The following is a 17,281-nucleotide window of genomic DNA, read 5'->3' as shown; positions in this document are numbered from 1 at the left end:
AGATTTTTTTGGATGTTAGTTATGTTGGTATTTTTGTTTCTAAATTCTTCTATTTTGTAAAGGATTGGGACCTTATTTTCCTTTTTATGTATCAAAAACATTTCTAAATATTTTTATCATGTGTATATTAAATGAATGTCGTTTTCGGATAATATAGATATTTATAAACTAAAAAAGCTTACTACTACTGTATGAATTACTACTACTGTATGAATAAAGAGAATATTATATCTTAATGTGTGCAAATTATATGTACATGTAATAATCTAATTTGATTTATCTTATAAAATGAGTTGTCATAGGTAAAGAAAGAGTAGAGCTTTGTCTAAGATCAAACTCCTTTTTAAGTTAGACTAGGCTATGTGATGAATCCTGATCAAGGATTTGGCCATTGTCAAGGTTTTCTACTAGGCAACAAAAATCTTAGACTCTTAATCTTCCCTTCCCCCTCGTCATGAATCAATGGCAGTTATGTATGTCGTCCTTGTGCTTTACCTCCTCTTCCACCCGTGGCTGTCTACTAAAGCCCAAACAACCTTCGTCTTTCCCAGTTAGTTTAACCAGTACAAACTTGTCAAGCCTGTATTTGCAAGGGAACGTTGTATTTTGTAACGAAACCCAATCTTATAGGTATCCGCTTGACCAATCATTCATAATACATTACTGGTAGTGTTTTACATTCAGATGAGAGAGCGCAGGTTCAAGAATGCAACTTCTAGTTTCATATTCGCCCTGGCTCCACCTCCACAGAATTCGATAAGTGGGAATGGACTGACATTTATCATAATGCCCAAAAAGACACATAATGGAGGGCAACAAGATTCATACCTTGGTTTGTTCAATTTCACAAGCTTGGGACAACCTTCCAATCATCTGTTTGCAGTCGAATTCGACACAGTAAAGAACCCAGAATTCGATGTCATCAATGACAATCACGTTGGGGTAGATCTCAACTCTCTCCATAATGTAGAATCTAAAACTGCAGGTTACAGGGCTGGTGACCAGTTCATTCAATTAGATCTAAATGGGAGAAAGAATATTCAAGCTTGGATTGACTATGATCATCTCCAAGATCAGCTCAATGTTACCATAGTTCTGGCCGGTTCACTTCGCCTGGAAAGGCCACGGATATGGAAGAAAAATTTTGAGTTTGGGGTTTGAAGGTTTTTGGCAAGGTTTACAAAGGAGTCCTTCCTAGTAATGGCTTCCAAGTGGCTCTGAAATCTATCTTTTGAGAGACCAATAAAGGAATTCATAGCAGAGATTTCAACTCTTCGTCGTCTCCAGCACCAGATTGTAGTGCAAATCAGAGGTTACTGCAGGCGGGGACAAAAGTTTTCCATAGTGTATGACTTCATGCCAAATGGAAGCCTAGATAAGATGATATTTAAGCGATTCTCGAGTTCTAGAATGGGCTCAAAGGTGCACAATTCTAAGGGACGTGGGTGCAAGATTGTTGCATCTTCATGAAGGATGGGAGCAGAAAGTGGTGCAATTTTTGTATCTGATTTTTGAATTTATTTTTCATTTTTCTTTGATACCTGCAAATGTGCACACAAGACAATGTGTGGTGAAATAATAATCCACTAGATGATGTGTGCTGAAATAATAATCCACTAAAATGTACGAGGTAAAATACCTATGTTCTTGCCCACAAGTAGTTGTCTTAAGAAGGCACATCCGCCATTTTCATGCCACGGAGTTTTTAAAATGTATTTAATCGTTAGGAGTGTGTCTTGGTTGATAAAAACTACTTGTAGCATCAATTATCAACATACTTTTCTTGATGCTAAACAGATTTGAAAGATGGTTTCAGAGTGTCAAAAATTAAATCTTAGTAATCACTTTTGTAAAGATATCTATAAGTTGTTCTTGAGTCTTCATATATTTCAATCTTACATTTTTTCTAAACTGATTTTCAAATGAATTAATATTTCAAATCAATATGCTTTGTCGTGCTGCGATAGATAGAATTCTAAACAAATATAATTACACTCGTGTTGTCACAAAAAAATCATTGATGGATAGGATTCTAAACCAATATAATTACACTCATGTTGTCACAAAATAATCATTGCAGTCTAAATTTGTTCTCCCCATATCCTCTACAACTTTTCAAAATTATAATGCTTGTGTATGTACAAAAGTGACTACAATATATTCTCTTTCTCTAAATGAAAGAGAAAATGTAATTTTCTATTTTGAGCTCCATGGAACTAAACCTAAACAAAGTGAAATACAATTACCAAATCCTGACTTCTGATCTTCCAAACTTCCTCACCAATCAGAGTCACTGCATTTTCTATTTTGATCTCCATGGAACTAAATCTAAACAAAGTGAAATACAAAATTTACCAAATGTTGACTTCTAATCTTCCAAATTTAAGTCACTAAATCCAACAAGTTGAAACCTTTTAGAGTTGCATAATAAGAAATACTAAACTTGTAATACCTTTCACATACCTCAATATCCTCTTGGTTTTCTTCATATGAATTTTGGATAGCTTAGTCATATACCTTGAAACAAGAGAATCTAAATAAGTAATTGTAAGCTAAATTTGTTCTCCCCATACCCTCTATAACTTTCCAAAACTATAATTCTTGTGTATGTACAAAAGTGACTACAATATATTCTATTTCTCTAGATGAAAGAGAAAATGTAATCTTTTGTTTTGATATCCATGGATCTAAACCTAAACAAAGTGAAATACAATTACCAAATGTTGACTCATGATCTTCCAAACTTCCTCTCCAATCAAAGTCGCTAAAGCCAACAAGTTGAAACCTTTTAGAGTTGCATAATAAGAAATACTAAACTTGTAGTACCTTTCACATACCTTAATATCCTCTTGGTTTTCTTCATATGAATTTTGGATAGCTTAGTCATATATACCTTGAAACAAGAGAATCTAAATAACTAACTTATGGTCTTGTGTGAGTTAGAAATGTCAATATTTCAACAAAACTTTCATAAGTTGTTTCATCATCTATTTTTGTAATATCTTCTCTACATAAACCACCTCCATTAGTAGATGGAATGGATGGTGTTTTACATTCAACCGTATTAAATTTTTTAAAATTATCATTTTATTTGATAAATAAAAAATTTATCCCCACTATGATGTACCTCAATTTATTAGAATGTATTGCCTGAAACCTTGACCTTTCATTTCAAATTTGTTCATCATTAACAATTTTGAACAACAACCCATATACAACAAATCATCAACATAAAAACCTCCTTTCTTATAGTAAAACTATAAGAAATCATAGTAGGCCCACTCTTATTTCTCTTGAATTCATTATACTAAAACTATCCGTTAATCCTAGCATACCATCTCTTGGTGCTTACTTGAGGCCATAGAAAGCCTTCTTTAGATTGTATGTGTTATTGTCCTTTACCTTTCACTTCAAAACCCTATGTTTGTTGGACATAGAATTCCTTTTCTTACTACCCATTTATGAAGACACTTTGCATAGTGAAACCATTATTCTAATGGTTTTTGTCTTGCTAGTGATGCAAATATATCTTCATAATCTATTACATGCCTTTGTATGAAGCCTTTTATAGTTAACTATGCCTTACATCTTTCAACACTCCTATTAGTGTTGTACTTAGTCTCAAGTAAATCCACATTGTACCAATATTTTTCTTCTCATGTGGAATCTATGTATGTTCTCAAGAATCATTCCTTTTAATAAAATCTACCTCTTCTTGCATTGCTTGCACCCAAACCTCATTAGTACATGCATCTTCAAACAATAATCGTTCAAACTTAACTTGTGAAAATAAAGTAAAATTCATTATCTCATCTCTCAAATTATCTTCAAATGCTTGACTCATTCTCTAATAAATGTCATTTCAAATTCTTATCTATCTTGTAGAACTTTGAATTGAAGCTAGACTCGCACTAGAATTAAAAGAGGTGCTCCTTTATGGACTTGTAGTGCTAGAAACTAAAATATTAGTGGAATTTTCATTAAGAATATCATCATTGAGACTATCATTAAAAATAGATTTTGACTTCTTAACATGTCTTTCTTGATGTCCATAAAATTCTTGTGGCATCAAAAATCACATCTCTTGACACAACCATATAAGAGGATTTTACAACCTAAACCCTCCCTTTATCAAAAGATAACATATCTTGACACAAAAATACTATTATTGAGAGGATTAGACAACTTGTAGTCCTTATTTTGTTCACTATACCAAACAAAAATGTATTATTGACTTTTTTGTATCTAAATTTTTTCCTCTTGACCAACTACAAGAACATAAACTTCAAAATAATTAGCATTATCCTTTCTCTCATTCTATGCTTGATAAGGAGTCATGGCAAGTGCACTAGTGAGATTTTGTTTGAGAATATACACTACTATAGAAACTACATAAGCCCAAACAGAAACTGTTGAATCTCTTGGTTTGAAATATAACCCTTACCATTCCACCATTGTATGATTATCCCTTTCAATAATGTCATTTTTTTGAGGTATGTAAGAAATAGTGAGTTGCCTTTAGATGCCACTAAGATTACAATAATCTGTAAAATCTCTTAAACAAAATTACCATCCTTGATAGGTCCTTAAGAACTTTCTTTTACCATCATCATCATTTTCTACGAGGACTTTAAACTTGTTGAATATATCAATGGCTTGATTATTTTGGTCTTCAAAACATCTAAAACAAATACTTTCAAGAATAATTAATAAAAATAATGAATTACCTAAAAAAAAAATTGTTTACATAACACCACATATATCAAAATGAACTAGGGGAGAGGACCCAGTAGTTGAGCATGTACCAATTGTTGTGAGGGTTGTTGATACCTTTTGTTCCAAAAATTGAACAAATAAACCTATTGTTTGAAACAAAAAATATCAATTTTTGTTAGGAAATGTACCAATAGTTGTTAGGAAATGTACCAATAGTTGTTAAGAAATGTACTAATATTGTAAAAAGTAACCAATCAGGTGATGCCATGTCAGTTGCACAACTATTGGGGTCTCTTTTGCACACCTATTGGTCTCACTTTTTGGGGGGATTGTTTTGGACACCTTGGCAAAAAGCATTTTGATGTGGTATCATATTTGATGATGTGGCCCTGAAACTTTAGTTATAAGCAGGGGACTTGCCAAGTAAGCTGTTGTAAAAAAACCAGAGTGATTTGAAATTTCTAAGTAAGATTTTGAGAAGTGCGAAGTTAGGGTGCACAACTACTGGGTCCTTTCCCCTAGCTAAAGTTGATAATGAGTACTCCTTGTGCATTGCTTTTTGAAAAATTCTTTTTTCATATAAATATTAAACATTTAAAAATTGGTGTCCATTACATTTAAGATCTTGTTCAAGCTCATGTTCTTCATATGCAATTTTCTAAAATGTTGTTCAAGCTCATGTTGTTCATCAACTGAAAATTAGAGTTAGACTGTGGCGTGAATTTGTAAATAGAAATTTTGTTTTTTTAATGCAAAATTAATTTAATAAATTGTCCTCTAACATTGCCCTGTTTTCCTCTGTTTTTGAGGTGCTTGTGACAATTTTAGTAAAAAGAATAGACTACTGTCAGATATATATACACCACTTTTAAATCCCTGGAAAGGTGAGCTGCACGCAAGGTAGACAGGAATATTATTGGTTTCAAACAGACCAAAATGCCCACTCCTCGTCAGCCCCAGCCTTCTGATTCTCATTGAACAGTGCAAAAATATATGTCTCAATTGTCCTTCCAGATCTCTTTGGCGTTTCGGCGTTGGACAAAACATGCTTGATGAGATTGCTGTTGTAAGTTCGGGCATTGTCCATAGTAGCCACGACATTACCTGCAGAAGGCCACCCGCTTTCAGTTATCACAATTGGAATGTCCCTGCTTTTACATAGTAGATATAAAAGTGTCGACCAAAGCGTCGAACAAGTTGTTATACATTAGATGCCATCAGTCACCACAGTGCTTGTTGATCTGAGCAATGCATAGTCTGCAGAAATTGAATCTCTGATGTCTTTGTAGCTGAAGTATGGATAGACATTGGCCATGAAAGGAGAGTATTTATCTGACAGAAACTTAAGTATAGCACTCATATTCTCACCAAATGTTCCCTCAGAGGGAGGAAATGAATTGTACAACACGGACGTTGCGTGTGGTGTAGAGACCTTGATGTCGTTCTGCAGATTGGCGTTACTCAATTCCTTCTGAAAGTTGTTCATAGCAGTCAGGAGATATGAAACGTATGCTCTATTTGCAAAAACCTCATTTTCCACTGCAATGTATTTGATATGGACAGAAGGATAGAATGGTTTAATGTTGTCATTCACCCATGTGTTCGCTACATCCTGGCCACATGCAATCGTTTTAAGCTCAGTGTTGTCAACTCCCACAATCACTTCGATTCAAGAATTCTTCAGGCCCTCCAGAGCGGCTTGATTTGCTTGGTATAATCTCACCTTTCCTATGGTGTTTGACTGCAACGGATTCACCATAGCATACTCCTATCTTTGCACCATCTGCTAGACATTAAAAGAAAGGATTTCTGCGTGAATATTAAGAGATTTTATTAAGACAAGATAAATACATTTTACTTTCAACACAACAAAATTTAGTTTATTTCAACAGAGTTTTTAAAAATAATATATGGAGTTTTATTAACAGGTCATTTCCATAAACTATTAATGCTAAAATATAGGGGAATGTCTTTAAGTTTTCAAGGAATGTCTTTTTTATGTTATTTATGTTGGCATTAACTGTTTATTTTTCTATTTGCTGTTCATTATTCTTTTTAAAGAGTTTTGTTTGCAATAGTCTCTGACCGATTCTGTAACAGAAATAGGATCCTTTTAAAGAGTTTTGTTTGCTATAGTCTCTGACCGATTCTGTAACAGAAATAGGATCCAACTTTCGTGTAGGATCCAAATTTTCCTTTTTATCTAATAAAAAATTAAAAATATCTCTAAACTATAAGATTAAACGAGCAACCAATAGTAGCCACTAGCCACCTGACAATATTGAAAACAAGCATAGCAGTTACCACTACCAAAACATATTAGGGCAAATAGTGAAACCATCCAACGGGCCATTCTCATGGTAGGTGGAGCTGTCAATCGGTGATTATAAGACCTTGTATAAACTCCATTCATCGAAACTGCAACCTGAACCAATTCCATTGAGGGAATAATTGGTCCCACTGCCTCACCAAACCCGTGACTTTTAAAGCCTTTTATAACCTTCACCTTGATCCACACTACCCTAAACAGATTATCATTTTCCAATAGAGGCGTTGTATTGTGTCGGTACTAGTAAGTTCCTGTATCCCTGTGCCTTTTTTTTGATAATACAATTGCACTGACAAATTTTCTTTGGTGTCTGCATCTTCTGAAGATATGATCGATGCATTGGAGATGAGATTTCTGTGTTGGATTAAAGATTAGATTGCTGCGTTGGATATCATGATAAGAATGATGCTGAGTCAGAGATCATATCTTTTTAGTTTTTATCATGTTTTTAGTTTTAAAGTTTTATGCTTTAATAAATCAGCAGTTTGCAAACTGTTATAATAAGCTTTGTTTTTAGTTTTTAAGTTTTTTCCTATTCCTAGGAAAGGAATCATCTGTAACACACTTCACTATTATTGTAATTTACACATTCAAGTTTTCAATGTAATCATTCAACTCAGTAAAGTTAGTTTTTCATATGCAATAATAAGATATCCAGATTTTCTCAGCGTAATATTTCTTTCAGTATAGTTAGTTTTTTATATAAAATAATAAGATACGCAGATTTTCTCAGCTGAATATTTCTTTCAGTACTTTGGGAGTATTGTTTGAATTATCATAATCTTTCATCTTCAGCATTAATTTCTAAATCATAGCATCTATAGCTTTTATATCAACTTATACTCAACCATAGGCTCCTTGCCCTTTCCTCCTGGTGTCAAAGGACTTGTCTGGAAACCCACATTATCCTTGTCCTCAACATCTATTTTCAACAGGATAGTGCATCAAGATAGCAAGGAAACTTTCATGCACAACTGCATCACCCACTGCCACTTTCAACATTCTTAGAAAATCATCCATATGGTGCCTCTTGATATACCCACCCTGCCCATCATAAACTTACATGCTCCAATCCGAATGTCTTAACATTGATTGCCCACAAGAAGGAAGATGATAAATGTTGCATAAGCAATGAGACAAAACTGCCTTAAGAACCGCTGCCAGTTATAGCACAATCATTTCTTCTGGAGGCTTTGAGATGCCATATGGGATGGCCAAAAGCACAACCTAGCCTTAAAGTTTTTGAGCATAAGCTAATAGTTCAGAGCTCAATTAGGCCAATATTCCACCTCCCTACTTTCCAAATAAGATATATCCTTTAAGATTCACTCCTTCATTTGTCATGTGATTCGGTATCCCATTCTGAGTTAGGAGCCTCTGTTTTTTAAGTTTGCAGAGGGATTAGATTGGGGTGGGGGTGGGGGTGGGGTTGGGGGTGTGGGATTGAAATGTTTTCCAACACTTAAATTTAGATTCTCGTGAACAAATTTAAGAAAAAATAAATTCAATCAAATTATTTAGCAATGCTGTTGTTAAGAAAACTAATGGAACTACCAACATTTGAAACTTAAAATTTTAAACTTGCCCAATACTAAAGAATTCATTGTACTATTAACAAAAACAATTTTACATGTAGTATTCAACTTTTGAAAAAATTCTGGTTTTCGATTGAGATACAAAGAACGAATCAATCATCAACTGAAAGTTAAGAGTTAGATAGTGCTATGAATTTATAAATAGAAATTTTAATTGTTGATGTAAATTAATTTTATAAATTGTGCGTATCTTTGATTTGTTCAGTGCCCTGTTTTCCTCTGTTTTTGAGGTGCTTGTAGTTGTGACAATTTTAGTTAAAAAACCATCTTGCTAGATTACTGTTACATATATATAAAGCACTTTTAAATCCCTGGAACTTTCAAGTGAGCTGATCGGAGGGTAAACAGAACTTTCAGGTAGGAAGTCCATAGGGTAGACAGGAGTTTTATTGGTATCAAACAGACCAAAACGGCGCGCCTCGGCCCCAGTCTTCTGATTCTCATTGAACAGTGTAAAAATATATGTCTCAATTATCGTTCCAGGTCTCTTTGGTGTTCCGGCATTGGACAAAACATGCTTGATGAGATTGTTGTTGTAAGTTCGGGCATTGTCTACAGTAGCCACGGCATTGCCTGTAGTGGGCCACCCACTTTCAGTTATTACAATTGGAATATTGGAATGTCCCAGCTTTTCCATAGCAGATATAAAAGCGTCCACAAAAACGTCGAACAAGTTGTTATACATTAGATTGCCATCAGTCACCACAGTACTTGTCGATCTAAACAGTGAATAGTCTGCAGAAGTTGAACCTGCGGAGTTTTTGTAGCTGAAGTATGGATAGATGTGGGCCATGAAAGGGGAGCCATTATCTGATAGAAACTTAAGGATAGCACTCATATCCTCACCAAATGTTCCCTCAGAGGGAGGAAATGAGTTGTTCAACACGGACGTTGGGTATGGTGTGGAGACCTTGATGTTGTTCTGCAGATCGGCGTTCCTCAATGCCCTCTGAATGTTTTCCATTGCAGGCAGGAGATACGAAATGAGTGTTCTATTTAAAAATACCTCGTTTCCCACTGCAATGTATTTGATGTTGACAGAAGGATGGAATTTATTTAATGTTGTCATTCACCCATATGTTCGCTACATCCTGATCACCTGCAATCGTCTGAAGCTCAGCGTTGCCAACTCCCACTATCACTTCGATTCCAGAATTCTTCAGGGCCTGCAGGGCGTCCTGACTTGCAAAGTATAATCTCACCTTTCCTATGTTGTTTGACTGCATCAGATTCACCACCTCATTGTGAGAAGGCAAGCTGTCTGAAAGCATTCCATAGCATACTCCTATCTTTTCACCATCTGTGAGAAAATTAAGAGATTTATATGTGTGAATATTAAGAGATTTCGTCAAAATGAGATGAATACGAATTACTTTTAGTACGACAAAACTTAGTTTAGTTCTATTTAATTTTTTTAAAGTTAATATATGGGATTTCATTGACAGGTCATTTTCACAAATTATTAATACTAAAAAAACAAGGGTATTTTCTTAAGTTTTCAAGGAATGTCTTTTTCGTATTGTTTATGTTGGCATTATAACTGGTTGATTTTCCTGTGTGTTATCCATTCTTCATTTTTAAAGAATTTTGCTTGCTATAGTCTCTGACTGATTCTGTAACAGAAATAGGATCCCAGTTTTCTTTTAGGTTCCCAATTTTCCTTTCAATGTAATCAAAATTATAAAATAGCTCTAAACTATAAGATTAAATTAGCAACTAGTAGTAGCCACCAGATAATATTACAATACAAGAAAAGCACTACCAAAACAAGTCAGGGCAATTGGGAAAAATATCTAATGGACCACTCTCATAGTAGATGGAGCTGTCAATCAGTGACTACAAGCCCTAGTATAAGCTACATTTATCGAAACTGCAACCATTGAGTGAATCATCGGTCCCACTGCCTCACCCAACCCTTGAAATTTAAAGCATTGTATACCCTTCACCCTTCACAATACCCTAACCAGTCTATCATCTTCCAATAGAGGCATTGTGTATCCACTAGTAATCCCTGTACCATAGCTTTTTCTTATAATCATACAAATGTGCTGGCAAATTTTCTCAATGTCTGCATCTTCAGCATCAATTCCTACATCGTAGCATCTATAGTTTTTATATCAACCTCAAACCCAACTACAGGCTTCTTTTCCTCTCCTCCTGGTGTCACAGGACTTGTCTGGAAACCCGCATTATCCCTGTCGTCAATATCCCCTTCAACAGGATAGCGCAGCAAAGAGAAAAGAAACTTTCATGTACAACTACATCACCCATTGCCACTGATTCTGTAAGAGGAATAGAACCCAAATTTGCCTTTTTCATCCAATCAAAAACATATAATAAGATTAAACCAACCTCTCAATTATTCCTTTTAGAGAACTATGTTTGTAATAACCTTCTATACTGTAACAGGAATAGAACTCTAATTTCTCTTTTTAATCTAATGAAAAAAATATAATATCTGTAAGATTATACTGACAACCAATAGTTGCCATCGCATAAAATTGCAAAACAACCACAGAACTACCAAAACACATTAGGGCAATTGTGAAACACAATCATTTCCTCTAGAGGCTTTGACATGTCAAATTGGATGGCCAAAAACATAAAACCTAGCTTTAAGGTGGTTGATCATAAGCTAATAGTCAGAGCTCAATCAGTCCAATCTTCCACTTCCCTACTTTCCAGTTAAGATATATTCTTAAGATTCACCCCTTCATTTGTCAAGTAAGCCAGTATCCCATTCTGTGTTAGGAGCCCCTGTTTTTTAAGTTTGCACAAGGCTTATATTGTGGGTGGAGTTGAAAATTTTCCAGGCTAGTTTAGGAGATTTTGCAGATTTTGCAGTAAAATTTAGATTCTGACAATAATTTTGAGGATAATATCTTATTCAAATACCATCTTCCCAGAAAAAACCAGCTAAATAATTTCTTATGCAACTGAGTGTCTCGATAAGAGTGAACCTCACCTGCATGGGCTATGTAGAATGAAACGACAATGAGAAGAGCCAAAGCATAGCAATCTTTATTTCCTTGCTGGGAACCCATTCTTTTTGTGAGACCAGGCAAATCCTCCAAGCCCAAACATATAAATGTTTACTATCTATGCTCTGTAATTATAGAGAGCAAATCTGACATTTCTTATGTCAGTCAAGTTAGTCTTGGCCGGTGGAAGAACGGCAATTGCAAGAAGAATCAACGGAAGCATTAAACGGCAATTGCAGTCAAGTCATTTAAAAAAAGACCCCGCTATTCTCCATACAGAATAGCACGAAAGTACAACTAACCATACATAAAAAGAGGCATACAAATTCGCTAACATGCAATGACATACAGCGACGGGGCCGTTTGTTGAACGGAGAGCCGATACGGTGGTCACTTTTCAAACCCTCCCAAATGCTTTCCCTCTAAATCCGTTTAAATTTAATGTTGTTTTTTATTTTAGTGTATATATCATATTTGATTTCAGAAATAGACAAACGTCTTGCAGATCGAAGTAAATGGTAATCACAATTTTGGCAGGTATATGTTTATGTTCAATTAAATAGACAGTGCAGGTATGCTTGCTGTTGGGATTAAGGTGTTTCAATGATCTTAAAAGTTTTCAGTGGATTTAATTTAATTAGTTTTAATGGTCTTATGTTGCTGATTTTAATCTTATAATATAAATTTTCAAAATGTGATCAACAAGCATTGAGGAGAGAAGGAAATTGTGACACTTGTCACAAGAAGGGAACTTTGAAGAAGAAAAATTCTTAGGAGCTCCTCAAAGTTCCCTCCAAGCGACATGTGGCAATTGCTTCCTATTCTTTAGCACTAATTTGGAAAAAAATTCGATAGGATCATATCTTCCACGTGAATAAACCTCGAGAAAAATACAAAATTCTATTTTGGCAAAAGACTTGATTTTCTTGAACACCTTGCATTTGAGGAATAAATAATATTTGCGTTTAATATTATTTATGCAAGAGTTATCCAAAAAGGAGTTCCCATTTATGTGTGGCAGATTCATTGAATAAGGATGCTTTTGAGAAGGTTGATTTTGCTCATTTGCTTTCCTTTTAATTGGCATTGAAGAGCTTGGCCAACTTTGATATCATTAGTGGGTTATAGCCTGGTTTTTTGTGCAAATCTTTTTTTAGTAGGAGCTTTTATAGGTAGAAGTTTCTTAGCTTAGTCATAGATCTAAGATGGCAAGCCCATCTAGAAGGATAGAGATGGAGAAATTTAATGGTGGCAATTTTGGGCTTTGGAAACCGTAGATGGAAGACATGGTTGTTGATAGAGACTTGTCGGACTAAGCCTCAAACAATAGGGTAAGATGCTAGGGATACATTGGATCAAAAAGCAAGGGTTTGATAAGACTTTGTCTAGCTGACTTTGTGCTCCTTAATGTTCATGAGGAGAAGACTATAGCTACACTTTGGAAAAAGCTTGGTGATATTTATAAAGGGAAATCCTTGGTAAATTAGCTCTTTTTGAGGAAAAAGTTGTATTCTTCGAGACTGGAGGAAGGAGGATCTGTTGCAGATCATATGAATGCTTTTAATATTTTGGTTGTGCAACTACGCTCTATTGGTGTAAAAATGGATGATAAAGAAAGATGCATGCTCCTATTCTGTTCTTTGTCCGATTAATGGGATCCCCTTGTAATGGTTATTGGAAGCACAACAACCACTTTCAAGATGAAAGATGTGGTTTCTTTGTTATTGTTTGAAGAAATGCAGAGGAAGTCTTCTAAGATGGCTAATGAGGCTCTTTTTGGTCGTGGAATATCAATAGAGAAAGGCAAGAAGAAGGACAATAAAGGCAAGTCAAAGTCTCCAAGGAGATCCAAATTCCCTAGTAAAAAGTCCAAGGCTAAATGTTGGAACTGCGGCACATCCGGTCATTTATAGAAAGCTTGTAAGGAGGAGAAGAAAAAGGAAAATAGGAAAGCCTCTAATTTTGATTCCAACTGATCCTCTTGAGTTGATGCAGATGCTTTTTCATTGCTTTGGCAATCCATACATCAGAAGATGTATGGTTGATTAGATTAGGTGCTTCCTTCCACATGACCTCTCACAGGGGTTGGTTCTCAAAGTATAAAGATTATGATGGTGGGAAAGTGTACTTGGGTGATGACTCTCACTTGAAGATTGATGGCCATGGAAGAGTCAAGATCTGATTTCCCAATGGTAACGTGAAGGGGATTGATGATGTATTGCACATTCTTGGTTTGACACAAAACCTTCTTTATGTTAGCAAGATGAGCAATGTGGGAATGCAAATTGTTTTCTTGCAAGGTGGATGCAAGATGACTAGAGGTTATGTGGTGCTTGCTAAGGGTGTTCAACTACGCACTCTGTATAAGCTAGATGCATGCATGGTTTACTACAATAGTGCTTCTATGAATTCCAAGAAACAGGCTTTGAAATCTTCATCCTCATTGTTTTTGAGGATCAGCATAGCGCATAGAAGGCATAACTTAGCGCTTTTAGTCTAAACTGCAACACATCATCAAGACATATTAGAGCATAACCTTTCTAGTCAGAAACCATTTTCAAAACTCTGAGTTAGCACGTAACATAGGCAGCTTAGCGCATAGGGAATTTCCTATTAGATCATTAGTTAGCGCATCCAGTCTTTGTTTTAGCGCATGGTAAAAACACAGAAAAACAGAGAGTAAACTAGGGATTTTGGAAAAAAATTATCACCAATCCTAAACACCCTTTTGGGCCTTTTGTCAAACTCACTAGTCAAAATCCGAACCAGATTATCAAAGAAAACAATTCCACAATCCAACAAGCATCCTTAAAACAAATTCGTCGAATCTTAAACTAGCTCGAGATAAGACTTCATCTAACCAAAATCAGACAGTACCATCACATTGATCAAAGTTTCACCATCTAACGGATCCTATCACAAACAAAATACAGAGTTTAATCCTTAAGTTGTCAAATTGAGTTTCCATATTAGGAGACTCTTATCCATATCATTTGACACACTTTGTCGTGGCGGCGAACCTAAACCTCTACTTGATAAAGTAAGCTTGAGTTTTTCAAAAAAAGTATCACAATCCAACATCAAAGGAAACCATTGATCATTCGTGTATGACCACTCCTCATATTTTGAGAAGAACAAGTATTCATCACAAAACTGAGTTGAAGAAGAGACAACCTAGTTCTAAAAAACTTGCAAAAAGGAATAAGTTTCTCTATATTAATCACCAACTTTTTAAATCACATCGCGCATTCTTGCATCACATGTGATTGCATATTCAAAGCAAATCAAAAGAGTTTGACAAAGAACCTTTAAGAATCAGAGCTTATATTTAGAAAGCGACATTCAACCAACGCTTAAATCATGGAGGAAGGATCAACCTCGCTTTATTCCCACAATTCTGTATCACTTATAACGAAGCTCGACTTGAACCACCAACCCCTGAGAGAGAAGAAGAAGATGAAACTCCCTTTGTAACCGAAATTTTTTATTGAGAAACGTATTCTATCCACCAAACATCATCAAAAACTTCGATACAAATAAATGCCTGTTGTCACTCGCTCTCAAAGAAACAAGAAAAGTGAATCACAACCAGAGTCCAAGTATGGGCCGTAGATTATCCAGTCCAAGTATGGGCCATAGATTGTCCTTTCTAGGTGTCTATTGTTTTTGGTGGTATCACTACTTGTGAGTTTCTCTATGGACCGGTTTGGCAGTTATGTAATGGGTACGGGCCCTCTCCCACATTTATTAATCAAAATTGTATAAAATTCATACTAAAAATGTTTAAAGTGGCCGAAAATGCAAACAAAACAAGAAATTATAACCACTTAAGAAATAAGAATAAAGTGATAGAGAAAGACAACACAACTAAGACTAATAAATATAAATTAAAGCGAGAAATTAACTAAATAAAAAATCAAACTAAAAAATATTGAACCTAAACAAAATGAAACCAAAACAAGCATTAAAATAATAATTACTAGACAAAAAATAAGAAACTTGTAACAACCTCTAATATACTAACCAACTAATCAAAAGAAAGCTTATTTACATATATTTCTTGTAATTGTCAGCAGTAACCATTACAAGTGGGTTTGACCAAATTTTGGCATACATAAAGGACAAACTGCATGTAACATTCTTATTTGAATCTTAGAATCTATTAAAACATGATGTTATTAGCGGTCATACCCTTATAACATTCATATATAATGTTCTAATATAAGGTTATAAAACCTTATATATTATATGCTTTATAAGAATATCAAATTTGAAATAATTATTATAATCTAATAACTAATAGATTATTAATTAGTTATCAATGGGGGTTATCAAAAAGGTGTGACTAGTGAAGCCACCCTTCCTCATATATTTAAGGAGGTACTCCCTCATTTGAGAGAAGTGAAAATTTGGATATTTATAGTGAGCTCTATCACTATGCACAAGAGGTATTATTTGTCATGTAGAAGTATTCCAATGTATCCCCAAATTCAAGTCAATTTTGTCATAGACTATATTTTGTAAGTGTATTAAAAAAATGGTGCTTTATGGGTTTTTTACCCAAAAGGGTTTTCCCCATGTTTATTTTGTGTAATGTGTTAATTTATGGCTGCATGATTCTTTATGCACTTTTTTTTATATATTGTTTATAATGATTAGTCTCCTAAGATCCTAATTTCTAATAGAATTTGTCAAGACGTCAACACATTGTGCAAATTTCTACACATCATGATCTCGTCTAACTAATATCTTCCAAAATCAAACTAAAATCTACTAACATTTCATTATTATCATTTATGAAGTAAAAAACATGAAATCTCAATCATTGGTTTAGTTATAAATGCACTAGGCATAACGCACAAGTGTGAAATTGACACAAGGTGCAATTTGTGACACTACAATACTAATAGGCAATTTTGAACAAATTTTAACAGAAACATAAAATCTAACAAAACTAAACCTTATTATATATTTTGTGACATATTTAATGGTAATAAATTGATCGATTGCATCGACAATACCATGAATAATACTCTCATCCGAAAGCTCTAGAAGGAGCTTTGAGAGATGAACCTAGATAGGAACCTTATTAATCTTGATAGTGTAAAACTAGTAGACAATCTTTTAAAATGAAGCAATGCATTACCAAGAAACCAAGGACCTCAATACAGAACTTTGGTGTGCCCATCAATTATTGGAATGATAATAGAAGGAATTCGTTTCTCAAAGAGATCACCTAGACTAATCCAATTGCAAGCCAACATTCATCATTGTAGATTCTCTATCCATCCACCCATCAAGAATATAAAGAATAGGGTCATGTAAGAGGTGCATCAAAATGAGAATGTGAGACCACTAAAGAGTGACATCCCCAATCCTCCACTCTTGCAACACACTCAAGAGAGGAGAAGGCACATTAGGGAAATCTTCTGTAACAGTCTGATTGGTAGAAAGAGGAAGGGGGGCGATGTCGCAAGAAGGGACCCATTACACATGTCGTCCTAAGAATAGAGAGAGATAACATACTGAACCTAGCAATACGGCTAAAGGAAGAGAAATTTTGGCCCCACGAAGGAGGTCTAGCAACAACCCTCCATCATCCTCAATGACTCCAAAGGCCTCCTCATCCATGCCATCCTCCAAAATATATCCAAAATTGT

General features: G+C 34.8%; 1 pseudogene; it reads right to left on the bottom strand.

Moving 5' to 3' along the window:
* Positions 1 to 8,911: 8,911 nt before the first annotated feature.
* Positions 8,912 to 11,684, bottom strand: LOC131053192 (glucan endo-1,3-beta-glucosidase-like; annotated as a pseudogene).
* Between the last annotated feature and the right edge of the window lie 5,597 nt (positions 11,685 to 17,281).

The sequence above is a fragment of the Cryptomeria japonica genome, chromosome 7 (assembly GCF_030272615.1).
Source record: "Cryptomeria japonica chromosome 7, Sugi_1.0, whole genome shotgun sequence".
Lineage (NCBI taxonomy): Eukaryota > Viridiplantae > Streptophyta > Pinopsida > Cupressales > Cupressaceae > Cryptomeria > Cryptomeria japonica.
Note: the sequence above shows the minus strand (reverse complement) of the source record. Positions and strands in the feature narration are given on the sequence as shown.